Here is an 18,282-nt window from a genome sequence, read left to right on the forward strand (position 1 = left end):
GCTACGGTGACCTTGGAATAAGAGAAAAACAGTCTATTATTAGCGTAGAAGCCATTCTTCTAATGATGTGGAAAGTACATCATGTGTTATGGAACAGATTTGAATATTAGAAATGTGTTAGTGTGTTATGTGTAAACCAGGTTAAAGAGATGGGTCTTTAATCTAGATTTAAACTGAAAGGGTGTGTTAATACAGATAAATAGATTAGTCTTAATACAGATATTCTATCTGTAAAACTACACACACAAATACACACACACACACACTGTATTAACAAAACCAGTTGAATATTGACAATATTTATTTTAAGATTTATTTTAAAAATATGAAATTTGATTACATCTGTTTGTGTTGTGAACAAGAGGTCTTATCACTGTAAAGCTATGGTTACAACCACACAAAATAGGTCCTGGGAAATAAGGTGATTTCCAACTCGATGCTATAAAAAGTAAGGAAGCCACAAAAACATCTGTTATTTGTTGTTTTGATTGCTTTGCATGAAAAAGCACATGGTACTTGCATGTTTCCACTGCCGGTCTCGAGTCCCACGTAGGAGATGGAGGGATATAAAACTGGAGCGACGACAGTGAAGGACGAGAGAGGACCAGGCCTGGGCTTTTAGTTGTGTTTTGGTTTTTATTTGAGCACACCAGTCGTCCGTGAGGGGCTGGTGCGCTGTTTTGTGTTTATTTTTGTAATTAAAATGCTATTTGATTGTCCGCCGGTTCCCGCCTCCTTCTTCCCGATGACTAAGAAGTTTTAATTCATTACACTGTCCTCCCGTAATGTTAACACACACCGTGGTGACCAGATCTATGCTCCTAGGTCTTGCCTATGGGACTGAGAACACTGAGAATTGTTTGCTCACCAATTAAATGTCACTTGCATTGAGAAATTAGAAATAAAAAGTAAAAGCAAATCAATCAGGAAAGATTTTCATACTCAGAGTTTATATGACTTATATTGGAACATTTCCAAGTGGGATGTAATAAGGACTGGATCAAACTATTTCACCACACAAATGTACTAATGTACAAACATGCAGTTACTTTTCAATGATAACTAATTCCATTCTGCCAGTGATTTGACATAAATTCTGAAATAATCTCCATCTAAAGGCCCATTCACACTTAGAATGATAACTATACTGATAACTATATTAGTGTGCATAGCAATGCACAGTAACATTCAGTTTATTATTAGTGATAATGAAAGTGATATCACTGAAAGTGCTTCCAATGATATCTTTCCTCTGTATTTTATCACTGTGGACTTCCCTATTCTCAAAAAAACTGAACAGATATTAAACTTTATAGTTCCCTTCCAAGGGAATTTCGAACTACGTCCTCTAGAGGTCACTATGAGGAACACCTTCAGCATGACAGGTGTCCGAAGCATACATCTAAATACAATAATGACACACAATCTTTTCACCTTTTGTTTTGGTGAAGAGCATGCCGTGATGTCCTCGAGGGGGCAGCTTGCTTGCACTGTGAGCTTTTTCCTATGAAAAAGCTCCACTCTCATTATCTCTCTTTTCAGGGAAAGAGGGACAGCCATCAGCTCCCCATGGTTCAAGACCCGCTGCTGAGGCATGGAGGAAAATTAGCTTGTGCTTTCGCACTCATCAGTCATGGAAAAACTGCTGGATGACGATGCTATCTGTCTTACATTGTCTGGTCCAGTGGCTACTGCTCTGCTGGCTCAAAGAAGAGCAGGAAATGTCAGATGAGGACGAAGAAGTCGAGACTGAATCCTCCCAGTCCTTCTGCCCTGTGTATGATGAGCTGCTTGAGGTTAAGAATCATGGCACTGTGGGGGTTGATTTGCTGTGGAAGCAGGCCAAGAAAGTGACCCCCTTTTGAGGCTGCCTCGAAAAGTGTTTTCTTTATAGCATAGCCTTCCAGCTCAGGTGAACCTTCCATTTCATTCCGATCTCCATGTGGAGATTGAGAAGGCTCGGAAAAATCCATTCTCATCTTGCATCCATATATTCCAGCATACTAGCTATGCCAACATTGAGGGGATATGTGAGAATGGTTATGAGAAGATGCCCCCCTGTTGAAGAGATACTGGCCTGCTATGTCTCTATAGGGGAGTCATCTTCTCTCCCTGCCATCCAAACCACTTCAGGATACATCTCGTTTCAATGCCAGGGCCGGTCAGGCTGCAACCTCGTTGCATACCATGGCTGTGTTTCAGGCTTATAATGCTGATCTGCTGGAAGACCTGGAAAAAGGTCAGGATCTATCCCAAATGAGGTGGCTGAGTTGCATTGCACCACAGCTCTTAGCAGGGTGCCACTGCCATTGGCGAATCCATGGCGGCCATGGTGGTTACGGAGAGGCATCTGTGGGTGAATCTGGCAGATATCAGGTTGAAAGAGAAGAGTTTTCTTCTTGATGTGAGCAGATGTAATACTCAGAAGCATCCTAGCATCAGGTCCCCAGTATAATGCAACCTCAGGACCTGCGGGTCCTTCTCATGGTCTAGTACTCTTCTGAATACATGCTTTGCGACATGCTCCCTATCCTCTGGCCAGAGTACGCTACGCAGCTCTCACCCTGATGGATTTCCTGAGATTTTATTCTTTCCTTAACAATCATGCACATTCTCTTAGCTAGAGCTCCTCTCGCTGAGGCGTTGAGGAGCCCAACACTCCACAGACGGTCGGGCCTGTGGGTCCTCCCTGTCACACTGCCCTTATGGTCGAACCAGTAATCGCCCCTCTGCTGAGTGGGCTTAAATACAGCCCCGAAAAACCCGCATTTGCAACGAACTGAGTCTTAGGCCTGTCTCAGTCACCGCCCAACACAGACCAACAAGGACTTTACGAATATCAAACCAGAATTTTCTAATCATCCAGAGGTCTAAACTAAAGTATTTTGGTGTTCATGCTTTGGAATGATCTGTCTAAGTCTGACATGAGTACTTTTGAAGATTTTTAGAAATGTTATCAGTCATCTTTAACCTATCCTATTGTAACGATGAGTCAGAGACGTTCGGATCCATGTGCAGTACTTTATTAACAGAATGGTCAAACAGGCAATGATCAGAGAACAGCATCAGGTATGCAGGGGATATCCAAAATCAGAAACAGTACCAGGCAAAGGTCGGGGCAGGTGGCAGAGAATCAAAGTCGGTATACACAATCCAAAGTCAAACACGGAAGGAACAAACACTAGGAAACCGCTCAGAAATGCCAGACAGAACAAAACAAGACTTTGCGATGTGAGTATGGATGAGTGCAACCTTTATAGTGTCACTGATAGGAAACAGGTGTGGCTCAATAATGAGTTCCTAGGCAGGGGTTTGTGGGAAATGTAGTCCAGGGTGTACTGTGTGGTGAATAAACGGATGTGCAGTGACCGGATCATGACACCAATGATGATTTGCTGGTTGTGGTTGATGTTAGATGGGTCATGCCATGTTTTATGGTTGTGAGTAATGTATGTTGTTGTCATTGTTTTGTTTTTAGTGGTTAAGTTAACATTATATGACAATCAAGTATTTTGACAAAACTTTTCTATTTTATTCTGTCAAACTGGTATATAACAAGTAAGCTTGCTAATAGGGTTGTTATACTACTGCTTTTGAGGGACAATATATAAGAGATGAAACTTTCTTTACAACAAAAGATCCAGATCATGACTTGGTGACTTATGTTAACTAACTTTTATTTGAGAAATTCTGTTTATAATAGGCTGTTGAGTTTGTACTCATTGGTCACTAATTTGAGTTTGAAATTACAAATGTTTGTAGACTTGATCAAAACATGACAAACCTGCTACTTGACCTATACAGTCCAACTTCTCATGAATTGCATGTGCTGTAGAATTCCGATCTGGGGAAGAATACGATAGATGACACATTTCAGCATAAAGGAATGCCAACCTTGAAGAATGTAACAAAGCTGACAAAGGTGATAAGGCAAAAAGCGATAAGGAAAATGTTTGGCCAGTGTCTGTGGGTCAAAAGTGAAAATTATACCAGACTTTACTGCCTTGATCAAAGGTAGCCAAGCTGGTTTTTGGAAAGTGGTTTCTGGTTGATCCTTATCTAGTTTTGGCACAAACTATAATCCATCTTGACAAAGGACTACCAGACTCACAGTCCATTAGATCAATCATCACAATATCTAGATTGGTCCAGGAGATAAGAAAGTAAGTAGCCAGTGAATTTAGGACAAGCACCAAAGTCATTCTAACCCATAACAGCTTAATACTAACATACATTACACATTATACATACACATACCATTGTTCAAAATTGGTGAAGTTCTTATTTCTTGGTTCTTATTTTTCTAAATTGTGTTCTAAATTCTAATTTCAACATGAGCAGCAGCAAGATCTGTGTCCAAATGAAGAGCTAAATCATATCATCAGAGCTCTAAATGATGAAGGCACCTTAATTCAAAGAGTAGTCCAAATGTACCATTCATGTGTTTGCTAATGCATTACTTAATTAAATACTTAAAATACCTACATCTATGTGCTAGTATTTAAGACTTCCAGCTCTAATTACTAAAAATCAGAACGCAAGTGCCAATGAGTAGTATTGATATTTGATTACATCATAGGGACACACATAAAAATCCTAACAAAAGTGTACCTATATGAGCTTCTGCGTGTCACGGACAGAGTTATGGTACTGCTTATTTAGTAAATTGCTCTCATCAAATATACTGATTCCATTTCTATTGCTTCTCACACCAAGAAGCGAAGCAATTTGCACACCACATTAATAGGATTTATTAAGGGGTGTATTCACAAGAGTAAGAACATCCAGACAGATAAATTTAACTTCATGAGTCATTCATGTTATCCAAGGTCAGGTAGAATACACAGAATGTGATTTTTCACTTTTTTTTTTTTTTTTTTTTTAGTTTTTATAATCTATTATAATTTTTTTTTCATCCATGATTCAATACAAGGCCTGTGGCTTCAGGCCCTATGCCTTTTTTTGGTGCCACAGAACACAAATTATAATAAAGGCTAATGAGCTTCAGTCCATTGCAATGTAAAGAATAAAACACACATCTTATAGACTTTGTATATTTTAGTATCTGACAAATGCAATGAATAAGGCTTTCAGTAAAGTTTTCTAATTTAATACTAGAGATAAGATAATGCATTTAAACACAGATAAACACTTTAGTATCGGGACCAATTCTCACTATTAACTAGTCTCTTATTAGTATGCCTATTATTAACATATAGGCTGTTTATTAGTACTGATAAACCACATATGACCATATTCCACATCCCTAATCCTACCTAATACCTAAACTTAACAACTACCTTACTAACTATTAATAAGCAGGAAAGTAGGAGTTTACTGGGCCAAAAGTTGTAGTTAATAGTTTGTTAATAGTGAGAATTGGACCTGAAAATAAAGTGTGACCAATAATGCATAGTGCTTGCTTTAAATAAATAAGTTGTGGTTGAGACGAGTTGTGCTGTCACTTTTCTAAATGATCACACTTATGAAAAATCTCATACATTATGCCTGAAATCATATAGTGTCTGATTAGGTACTACATGTGAATTTAAACTTGCTCTGTGACCATTAAAATGTATGTTCTACACCTATCAGGCATAACATTTTGACCACCTTCCTGATATTGTGTTGGTCCGTCTTTTACTGCCAAAACAGCCCCGGACCCATCGAGGCATAGACTCCATTAGATCCCTGAAGGTGTGCTGTGGTATCTGGCACCAAGATGTTAGCAGCAGATTCTTTAAGTCCTGTAAGTTGCAAGTAAGGGCCTTGTTTATTGAGCACATCCCACAGATGCTCAATTAAAGATTGAGATCTGGTTAATTTGGAGGCCAAGTCAACACCTTGAACTCAGTGTTGTGCTCCTCAAACAATTCCTAAACCATACTTGCTTTGTGGCAGGGTGCATTACCGACCACAGCCACCAGTGAATACCATTTCCATGAAAGGGTGAACATTGTCTGTAGAAATGCTTATTTAGGTGGTATGTGTCAAGTAACATCCACATGTGTTTCACAGGTAAGTTAAACAGGCACCCCGCCATCCATGTGATGTAAAAGAAAATGTAATTCCTCAGACCAGGCCACCTTCTTCCATTGCTCCATGGTCCAGTTCTGATGCTCACATACCTACTATTGTCACTTTTGTGGTGGACAGGGGTCAGCATGTGTACCCAGACTGGTCTGAGGCTCCCATAAGCAACAAACTGTGATGCACTGTGTATTCTGACACCTTTCCATCAGAACCAGCATTATTAAATTCTTGAGCAATTTGAGCTTCAGTAGCTCATCTGTTGGATCGGACCACATGGGCCAGTCTTTGCTCCCCACAAGCGTCAGTGAGCCTTGGCTGCCCATGACCCTTTCACTGGTTCACCACTGTTCCATCCTTGTACCACTTTTGATAGATACTGACCACTGCAGACCCAGAACACCACACACGAGCTGCATGCTCAGACCCAGTCAACTAGTCATCGCAATTTGTCCCTTGTCAAACATGCTCAAATCCTTACATCCATTTTTTCTTGCTACTAACATATCAACTTTGAGGACAAAATGTTCACTTGCTGCCTCATATATCCCACCCACTAACAGGTGCTGTGATGAAGAGACAACCAGTGTTAGTCACTTCAGTCAATGGTCAAAACGTTATGCCCAATCAATGTATATTGTAAGAATATATGTAGTAGTATGAATGAAATCTGGACATACTGCATCTGCCATGTTGTTACTGTCACATGACCTACCAGCTTCAGTTGTGTCACTTCACTGCAATTAAAAAAAAGGAAGCCTCTCCTGTGGCCTCATGGGATACTAAAGTATCCATTAAGAAATCACAGCAGAACTAAGTCATCCAGGTACAAATGTCCTGCTGATGACAGCTGATGCTGGATCATCATTGCTTCTTGTCATCCTAGATCTTTCGCCAGCATTCAACACTTGATCATGATCACGGTGTACTTCTCAACCAGCTACTATTTTATTCATTTTTTACATGCTCTCTCTTGGCAAAATCATCAGTCGCTTGGGAATTTCTTTCCATTGTTACGCTAATGATACATAACTACAATGTGATGAATGTAATGAAAACTGATACTCATCATCATCAACTACTTCATGGATGAAGCATAACTTTCTTCCGTTGAACAGCTCAAAAACAGAAGCCATCCTTATTGGTTTCCCTCATCGAATGAGAACTAGTTATTTACCATAAATTGCATTACATTCTTTGGCCAGGACATTCCACTATCACCATTAGACACAAATCTTGGTGTTAGGTTTGACCCTCATTTAAAGTTTGAGGCCCACATTAAACATCTCTGCAGAACATAATTTCATCACCTCAGGAATATAATCAGACTTCGTTCTACACTCACTCTACTTGATGGAGATCCTCTTCTGACTATTATTAATTCCTCATTGTCATTAGGATATGTCCCCGAACCCTTAAAACTGGCTGTTAATAAGCCTCTCATCAAAAAAACACAACTTGACCCCAAAGAACTAGTTAATTATAGACCAATCTCGAATCTCCCTTTTCTGTCCAAGATACTAGAAAAGGTAGTATCCTCACAATTATATTCATTCTTAGAGAAAAATGGTATCTGTGATTATTTCCTGTCAGGATTTAGACCGTATCATAGTACTGAGACTGCTCTCCTTAGAGTTAAAAAATTACCTGCTCTTATCATCTGATCGTGGTTGTATCTCTCTATTAGTTCTATTGGATCTTAGTGCTGCGTTTGACACAATTGACCACAACATTCTTTTGCATAGACTTGAACACTTTGTTGGCATTAATGGAAGTGCATTAGCATAGTTTTTGTAGCAGTCAAAGTCAAAGTCACCTTTATTTATATAGCGCTTTAAACTAAATACATTGCGTCAAAGCAACTGAACAACATTCATTAGGAAAACAGTGTCAATAATGCAAAATGATAGGCAGTTCATCATTGGATTCAGTTATGTCATCTCTGTTCAGTTAAATAGTGTCTGTGCATTTATTTGCAATCAAGTCAACGATATCGCTGTAGATGAAGTGTCCCCAACTAAGCAAGTCAGAGGCGACAGCGACAAGGAACCGAAACTCCATCGGTGACAGAATGGAGAAAAAAACCTTGGGAGAAACCAGGCTCAGTTGGGGGGCCAGTTCTCCTCTGACCAGACGAAACCAGTAGTTCAATTCCAGGCTGCAGCAAATTCAGATTGTGCAGAAGAATCATCTGTTTCCTGTGGTCTTGTCCTGGTGCTCCTCTGAGACAAGGTCTTTACAGGGGATCTGTATCTGGGGCTCTAGTTGTCCTGGTCTCCGCTGTCTTTCAGGGATGTAGAGGTCCTTTCTAGGTGCTGATCCACCATCTGGTCTGGATACGTACTGGATCCGGGTGACTGTAGTGACCCTCTGATCTGGACACAGACTGGATCTGGTGGCCACGGTGACCTCGGAACAAGAGAGAAACAGACAAATATTAGCGTAGATGCCATTCTTCTAATGATGTAGCAAGTACATAGGGTGTTATGGGAAGTGTTTCCGGTTCCGCTTTACCTAATTAATGCAGCCTAAAAATCCTTTAACGGATTTAAATATTAAAAGCATATTAGTATGTTATGTGTATGCCAGGTTAAAGAGATGGGTCTTTAATCTAGATTTAAACTGCAAGAGTGTGTCTGCCTCCCGAACAATGTTAGGTAGGTTATTCCAGAGTTTAGGCAAATAGGAAAAGGATCTGCCGCCCGCAGTTGATTTTGATATTCTAGGTATTATCAAATTGCCTGAGTTTTGATAACGTAGTATACTTCCTGGTTCTAATAAGAACTCTTGCTGCTGCATTTTGGACTAGCTGTAGTTTGTTTACTAAGCGTGCAGAACAACCACCCAATAAAGTATTACAATAATCTAACCTTGAGGTCATAAATGCATGGATTAACATTTCTGCATTTGACATTGAGAGCATAGGCCGTAATTTAGATATATTTTTGAGATGGAAAATTGCAGTTTTACAAATGCTAGAAACGTGGCTTTCTAAGGAAAGATTGCGATCAAATAGCACACCTAGGTTCCTAACTGATGACGAAGAATTGACAGAGCAACCATCAAGTCTTAGACAGTGTTCTAGGTTATTACAAGCGGAGTTTTTAGGTCCTATAATTAACACCTCTGTTTTTTCAGAATTTAGCAGTAAGAAATTACTCGTCATCCAGTTTTTTATATCGACTATGCAATCCATTAGTTTTTCAAATTGGTGTGTTTCACCGGGCTGCGAAGAAATATAGAGCTGAGTATCATCAGCATAACAGTGAAAGCTAACACCATGTTTCCTGATGATATCTCCCAAGGGTAACATATAAAGCGTGAAGAGTAGCGGCCCTAGTACTGAGCCTTGAGGTACTCCATACTGCACTTGTGATCGATAGGATACATCTTCTTTCACTGCTACGAACGGATGGTGGTCATATAAGTATGATTTAAACCATGCTAATGCACTTCCCCTGATGCCAACAAAGTGTTCAAGTCTATGCAAAACAATGTTGTGGTCAATTGTGTCAAACGCAGCACTAAGATCCAATAAAACTAATAGAGAGATACAACCACGATCAGATGACTGGCTCCCTATGAAACATTTTATAGATTTAAAAATATTGCTTATTACTTATAAAGCCCTGAATGGTTTAGCACCTCAGTATTTGAATGAGCTCCTGTTACATTATAATCCTCCACGTCCGCTACGTTCTCAAAACTAATTAATACCTAGAATATCAAAATCAACTGTGGGCGGCAGATCCTTTTCCTATTTGGCACCTAAACTCTGGAATAACCTACCTAACATTGTTCGGGAGGCAGACACACTCTTGCAGTTTAAATATAGATTAAATACCCATCTCTTTAACCTGGCTTACACATAACATACTAATATGCTTTTAATATCCAATTCCGTTAAAGGATTTTTAGGCTGCGTTATTTAGGTAAACCGGAACCTGGAACACTTCCCATAACAACTGATGTACTTGCTACATCATTAGAAGAATGGCATCTACGCTAATATTAGTATGTTTCTCTCTTATTCCGAGGTCACTGTAGCCACCAGATCCAGTCTGTATCCAGATCAGAGGGTCACTGCAGTCACCCGGCTCCCGGATATATAAATATATATAAATATATATATATATATATATATATATTAAATGTAATTGATGTATGATTTATGGAATAATTCAATAATTCACTATTTTGTGGAGGGGGATCTTGATAAAGGGAAACAATATAAATTTCTAGTTTCAACTTCACTTACTCTTCAGACATTCCCTTTAAATACAACAAGCAATACACAAAGTGACCAACATGGAAAAGTGACCAGCATGAAAATGGGAAATATTCAACAACCTGAATATGGAGCTGCATTGAGATCCCCATATCTCTGGTACTGAATGATGTAACAGGTATGTTCAATACAGTTGTTTTGACAGAAGGAAACAATATACAGTTATAGTTTCAACATTATTTGTTATTTATACATTCCTCTGTAAAAGGAAAACATCTTTATTGAAATTGATGCACATTTGGTTTTCGACCACTGAAAAATTTTACAATTTAACAATTTGCTCCTGGAGCCATATTGAAATTCCACTATCTCTGGAACCATATTGTAACAAAGTTCGTAGTATGGGAAGAAGAAGGCAGGCAAAAAAATTTTTTATAACAAAATTAACACAAAACAGCACGACAGACCCTTGCAGGCGACTGTTGCTCAGGTCTGGTCTTCCAACAGTCTTGAAGGAGTTCCCCGAGAGTGTTTTTTATGTGTCTTTCCACTTTAATAAAGACAAACACCCAAACTATCTTGACTCTTCCTTTTAATAAACTGGTGGGTCTCTAACATAGACAGTGGTCTCATACACACATTTCACATGTGACTGCTCTCTCTCGTGTGTTCCCTTTTTTGTGGATCCCCACTCCAACAACATCTACAACAATAGTTCCTATTGTTACATCCTTTCTTTTTTTTTTTTATCAGAACTAACATTCCAACCCAAAACTCCTAATCAATTTCTGGTACAGTCAGGAACAATATACCATTTCCTTATAACATATGTCACATTTCCATCACAACATTTTTACATTTCTTTCAAAAAAAAAAATGTTTTTTTCAAAAAGTAAATTCTCATGTGACATAGTCTTGTAAGTGTTGAGGTTTCCTTACTAAACGTCCTACTTTTGTGACAACAGGTTCTGAGATATCTGGCTGAACAGTGTTTTGCATCTGATTCTCCATTTTGGTGGTGAGTTGTGAGTGAGTGTCCGCAGGTTTTCCGTTTTTTTGTATTGTCAGGATCAACAGTCTCTGTTTGGTTGGAATCTATAGGGGTCACTGCATGATCCCTTCGGAGATGTCTCCTGTTTCTCCTTATAACTCTTCCCGAATCCAACTGGACACTGTATGATCTCAAGTCAACGGGCTTCACTACGGTGCCCTTTCTCCAGACCTTATGGGGTTCAAATGGTTGAATTCTCACTAATTCCCCCTGTTTCAGTGTGTCTAAGTCTTTGGCTGATCTGTCAAAGTATGTTTGTTGACGTTGTTGGTTTGCTGTCAATTCCCTCAAGGGATTTTGAATCTTTGGTTGCAGGAGGCTGGTTTTCGTGGGTAGTAGAGTCTTAGTGCGACGGCTAAGCAGCCTCTGTGCTGGGCTGGTAGATAATCCATGTGTTGGTGTGTTTCTGTGGTCCAGTATTGCTAAATATGGATCCTGTCTGGATATTTGTGCTTTGAGCATCAGTCTCTTGGCAGTTTTGACTGCTGATTCCGCCTTGCCATTGCTCTGAGGATAGCCAGGTGATGAAGTCTTGTGTAGAAATTCCCAGTGATGACTGAACTTCTGGAACTCCTGTGATGAGAACTGCGGGCCATTGTCTGAGAAGACTAGGTCCAGAATACCCTGCCGGGCAAAGTGAGCTTTTAGCTTTCTGATGACCATTGCTGATTTGGTGTCTGGTAGATTGGGATCTGGTAGATCCCAAAAATTGGAAAAGTAGTCTACTGTGATGAGATAGTCCTTGTTGTCAAAAGTAAACAGGTCCGTGCCTACCTTGGCCCAAGGTCTATTCGGCATGTCATGTGGTCGCAGTGTCTCCTTTTGCTGGTTCCAGTCCACTGATCGGCAGGTGTCACATTGCTGTACATATGCTTTGATCTGCTCGTTCATTCCTTGCCAGTACACACACTACCTGGCTCCCTTTAGGCATCCTTCCACACCTAAATGAGAGGAATGTATACGCCGAGTTATTTCTCTCCAGAGTTTCCTAGGGATAACAGCTCGTTCACCTCTGAAAACAATTCCATCCTGGTAACTCAGCTCCCCTTGAAACAGGTCATAATGTCCTATTTCATGTGGCGTCTCTGCTTTGTTCTTTGGCCAACCCTGTTGTATGGTTTTGATCAGTGTTTGTAAAGTTTTGTCCTCTTTTGTTGCAGAACGGATTAGACTAAGTCTGTCCTCTGAGATTGGTAGGTGTTGCGCCATGTTGATTGTCTCTAGCTCTGCTTCCACAGAACCAGTGGGTGCATTCTCTGGTAGATATGCTCTGCTTAGAGTTTCTGCTAGCCACATCTCTGGCCCTGGAACATACACAACATCTACATCATATTTTTGAAGTCTCAGCATCATCCTTTGAAGTCTTTTCGGTGCACTCAACAGTGGTTTATGCTGGATGTTTTCAATGGGTTTGTGATCACTTTGTGCTGTTACTTTCCGTCCGTATGTATAATGGTGAAACTTTTCCATCCCGAAGAGTAGAGCTAATAACTCTTTCTCAATTTGTGCATATCCACGCTCTGTACGTGTCAGTGCTCTACTTGTGAATGCTACTGGCTTACCTCCTTGCATTAGTGCAGCACCGAGACCTCCGTCAGAGGCATCACATTGGATGGTAAGTTCTTCCTCAGGGTTGTAATACTTCAACACTGGAGCCTTTGCAATTGTTTCTTTTATTTTACAGAATGCCTCTTCATGCTGTATGGTCCATCTCCATTCGCAGTCTTTGTGCATCAACTGTCTCAGGGTCTCGCACTGGTCTGATAGATGTGCACAAAACTTTGAGAGGTAATTTACCATCCCTAGCCGTCTCTGAACCCCTTTTACATCTGTTGGTTTCGGCATGTGTGTTATTGCACGAACTTTGTCTGGGTCGATTTTCAATCCATCAGATGTCAGGAGGTGTCCGATGTAAGAGACTTCTCTTTGTCTCAATTTGAGCTTGTCAGCATTTAGCTTGATACCTCTCTCTCTGCATCGTGTGAGAAACGCTTTCAGCTTCTCATCGTGGTCTCTCTCAGCTGCTTCTTGAGTCTCTCCTTGTCCTGTAATAAGCACATCATCAGCTATAATGTATATTCCTGGCAGGCCCTCTAACGCAAGTGTGAGCTTCCTCTGAAAAATCTCAGGGGCCGGACTTATCCCCATAGGCATCCGCAGCCAACGATACCTTCCGAACGGGGAAGAGAATGTGGTGAGAAAGCTGGACTCTTCCTCCAGCCTGACATGCCAAAAACCACTTTTCACATCGCACACTGTAAACACTTTGGCTTTGGATAAGTCAGGGAGAATGTCATCGATTGTGGGTAGTGGGAAATGACTGCGCTTTAAAGCTTTATTTAAGGGTTTTGGATCTATATATACTATGAGTCTGCCGCTTGGCTTCTGCACCACCACCATACTACTGATCCAATCCGTGCTCCTCTCTACTGGTGCAATGATTCCTCTTTTCTGAAGATCTTGCAGCTCTTCCTTCAAAGGTTTCATCATGGCGACTGGAACCCTTCTTTTTGGGAGTTGTACAGGTTTAACAGTGTCGTCAATCTCAATTCTGTATTCTCCCTCTAGGCATCCATCACCCTCGAATACATCCGCATAATCTGTCTTTATCTGTTGCAGTGCCCACTGGCTGGTTGTAGCTTTTTCTGTGGTGACTATGCTGTCTATTGCAAGAATGTTCTCGTAATGCACTTTGATTAGTTTCATAGCTTCACTTGCTCTTTTACCTATTAAAGGGACAGTACATTTGTTATCCACCACCTGAAACTCCAGCCTGTAAAGTTTGTGGTTTCTTGTGTTTCTCACTTTCAGTTTGCACTTTCCTAGCGGCGTCACTTTGCTTTGATTGTACATTACTAGCACAGTCTTTGTATCCTCCAGTTTTATATTTGGGCTCAGTAGATTAATGGGGATTACATTACAGCTTGCACCACAGTCAATTTGAAATTTCACAAGGTCCTTTCCCAAAAACATCCCTGCGTACAACTGTGTTTTGTTTTCATTGTCATTTTCTATTTTGTTTACAGTCTCTGAGTTTGCTACACCAACAGTAAGAATATCTTCATACTCATCGCTGTCCTCTTCAGTTACCTTGTGTACTGATTTGTGGTTGGTTTGTCTCATCTGAACTCTACATTTAACTGCAAAGTGATTTGCCTTTCCACACTTTTTGCATTTTTTTCCAAAAGCTGGGCATTTCTGTTTATTAATTTCATGCTCTTTACCACAGAATTTGCATGTGATCATCCTGTCGCGTTGATGTCGATCTTGACGCGCTCCTTGCCTGACAGCATGCACCTCTTCTACCGCTGCTCCCGCAATGGCTCTGCTGTTCTGCCGTGACAGCTCCGCTGCTCTACATATGTGTATGCACGTCTGCAGTGTTAAATCTTTCTCGCGAAGCAACCGCTCTCTCAGTCCTGCGTTGTTAATTCCGCATACGATCCTGTCACGTATGAGCGAGTCTTTGATTTCTCCGAAATTGCATGTTTTAGCAAGCATTCGTAACTCCGTGATAAATTATCGATCGACTGGTCCGCTCCCTGGCTTTTTGTGAAGAATCTATAACGCTCCACAGTCTCGTTTATACTGGGATTACAGTGTTCATCAAACTTTGCAAAAATGTTATTTACCGTTCTTGCATCCGCGGCTACGTCACTCATCAGAGTTTCCAGCAGTTCTCGGCCGCTCTCGCCGATGAGGTAGTGAAACAACTTCACTTTTATCTTTTCCTCCGCGTCCGACATTGTTAACTCCAAGTAGAGGTGAAACTGGTCCCTCCAGGATTTCCAGGACTTGGAAAGATTGTCGGTGTCCATGCATAATGGCGATGGGGGTTTTAGTCCGTCCATCATGCAGCTCTGTGCAGCCGCAGCTCTCCACTGTCTGATTCTCAACTTTCAAATATAGTAATCTAGAAGTGCCCACGCTGCCACCATGTTTTTTATGTGTCTTTCCACTTTAATAAAGACAAACACCCAAACTATCTTAACTCTTCCTTTTAATAAACTGGTGGGTCTCTAACATAGACAGTGGTCTCATACACACATTTCACATGTGACTGCTCTCTCTCGTGTGTTCCCTTTTTTGTGGATCGCCACTCCAACAACATCTACAACAATAGTTCCTATTGTTACAGAGAGATGCTTAGCACTTGTTGGCCCTTTTGCCTTCTGTCTGCGGTCCAGCTCACCCCAAAACCATCTCGATTGGGTTCAGGTCCGGTGACTGTGGAGGCCAGGTCATCTGGCGCAGCACCCCATCACTCTCCTTCTTGGTCAAATAGCCCTTGATGCCTTCAGTGTGACTCTACAATTTTCATAGTCGTGAAAATAAAGAAAACTCTTTGAATGAGAAGGTGTGTCCAAACGTTTGGTCTGTACTGTATATGTATAACTCCAGTCACAAATTATTTATCATGCTGTATTAAAATTGTCATCGCATTTATGCATTAAAATGGTTCATTAATGCAATCTGTATTCATGACAGCATTGCTTTAAATGAAGGTTGTGTCTTATGTTATCATATCACATACAGCCAAAGGCACATTGCCAAAGATAAGATGAATCATTAATCTTGAAAGGAATTACAATGCAAGATAGCAGCAGGGTTACTAAAGGACTTGACTAATAGAAAAAGGAAAGAGAATCCTTTTTGAGCACTTTCTTTTTCTGTTCATGGTTCTTGTTACAGTTCTAGCACTGAAGTTTTTGCGCCTGTATTTGGAAGTGCATAACCTCACAGGCTAAGCAAGATTAGTGTCTTGCTCAAGCAGAAAACAGCGTCAAGCTAAATCCTTTTCCTAGAAGCTAACTTCACCAGTTGCACTGGTGTAATGACACACATAGAGCAGGCCATGGAATGATAATCACGGCTTATGATACGAGCTGCTGGAAATACTTGACATCAGCTTATAACCCGCATAACCTAAACAGAACTGTCAATCTGTTAGAAACAGAATGAGAAAATATTTCTGATATTAAGATATTTCCTCAAGTTTTCATTTACTAAGTGTTTAATGAATACTTTAGTATGCCATTTATCAATACACGAGTACTGTATATTGTGTTGGGCCATATGAGCATGATATGATAACTATGATATGACAAATACAATAGATAAATCATTAAATATTAAATACACTCGTTTTTTTCTATTACAGTAGGTATAACATTTATACTTTATTTAACATATTTTGTTGTTTCATTAACATTAATGAGACAGACAGGTATTTAATTAGGCTGCTGTCCCTTTAAGACTGAAGGAATGAACATAGGCCTACTGACACATATTCGGGTTTCAACCCCCGTTTACGTTCACTGAAGCCATAAACAACTGTATTTACGTGAGATGGACATTTTGAAAGCAGTGTATGTATTTGATGTAAAGGCACAAGGAGAACTGATGCAGAACTAGGATCGCGCGGGCGCACAGCTGAGAGAGGCTTCTGTTGTGTCAATCAGCATGATTCTGCCTGTCCCACCTTCACTTACTGCAAGTTAATCGATAATGAATTGTGATTGTCCTTTGATTAGTCTGTTTTTCCATGACAGAACACTTGCTGTAATCAGCCAGTCATAAAGACATTTTTAAATACGGGACAAAAATTTTTTTTTTTCAAAGTAAGTCGGGGCCCTAAAAATAGAGCTGAAATATGGGACTGTCCCGGGGAAAAACAGGACGTCTGGTCACCATTCAAGGACTAAATATGAAATTACTTTGAGTGACCATGCTATTTAACTATTAATTTAAGGTTATTTTTGGCTCATTATGCCCTAAAAATACATACACCCACAAATTTAGTGCTTCATCCTTTCCACAAGTGTTTTTAGATAATTCTTCTTAGAGATACATTGAAGGAGCAACATTTCTATATCATAGATATGCCTGGCAAACCATAACCAGCTAATTGCATAAGAGTTAACTAATGGTCTGAGCTCATTCAGGTGTGCAAAACCTTTTAAACCTTTATCTGATCTTCGTAGAACACATAGGAACCTCAGGACCCTCAGTTGATTCAAAAGCACCCATTCCATTCAATGCCATTAAGAGTTAATATAATAAATACGGGGGGAAATGATAAAAATATATACTAATGTATCTTGGTAGAGGAAACAAAACTACTACTGATTTGACATTAGTTGCTAAATTATGTTTGAAGTAACTGACAAGCAGGCTTCCTTTATTTTAGGCAAGCATGAATTTTAAACTGTCAATTGCTTTTTGAAATAGAAATATTGTTATAAATGCTGTTCTCAGCATTCTAATCAGATTTGTATTTTAACAAAGCTTATTACTTTTGGACCCATGGCAGCATGTAGAAGATTAAAATGTGGATATGTGTAGTTGCTTGGGGCCCCAAAGTTTCTGGCGGCCTCATAGGGAGATGTAAATGTAATTTCCAGAAATTATTTTCTTAAAACTGCTTAAGTTGGTGAAAATGTACAAAATAGACTTGACATGAATACTCTGGCCAACAAATTCAAAAATTGTCAACATAAAAATGTGAAAAAATAAAATAAATAAAAAAATTCTGGCAATTAAGTAACAAACTAATCCATCTACTTAAGATCTTGGTCCGAATTCAGGAAAAATCTTAGTGCAAACAGTTGCTCCTAGTAACAAAATTGTAAGAAAATTTTGGAAATGTGACTTTTTCTTCTTAGAATTCAAGAAAAGATCATAGTAAAGAAAAAATGTAATTCAGAAAGCATCTTAAACCTTAAAAGAGGTTTTAAGGTCCAAAACTGTTAGGAGTACAGGCAAGGACTTTTAAGAGGCTTAAGAGTTTCTTTAGCAGTTGAGAAAATGGACAAAACTTGAATAGGGAGCAGAAAAGTGTTGCACACAATGCATGACAGTGAGTTAATAAGACGCTACACATTAGATTGTGACTGATCTAATTAGAGACATGCTAACATCTCCAACAAAGCACTGAAATGCCATAGCGCAAGAAATGGAAGTAATCACTACA

Source organism: Carassius carassius, chromosome 5 (genome assembly GCF_963082965.1).
Source record: "Carassius carassius chromosome 5, fCarCar2.1, whole genome shotgun sequence".
Taxonomy (NCBI): Eukaryota; Metazoa; Chordata; class Actinopteri; order Cypriniformes; family Cyprinidae; genus Carassius; species Carassius carassius.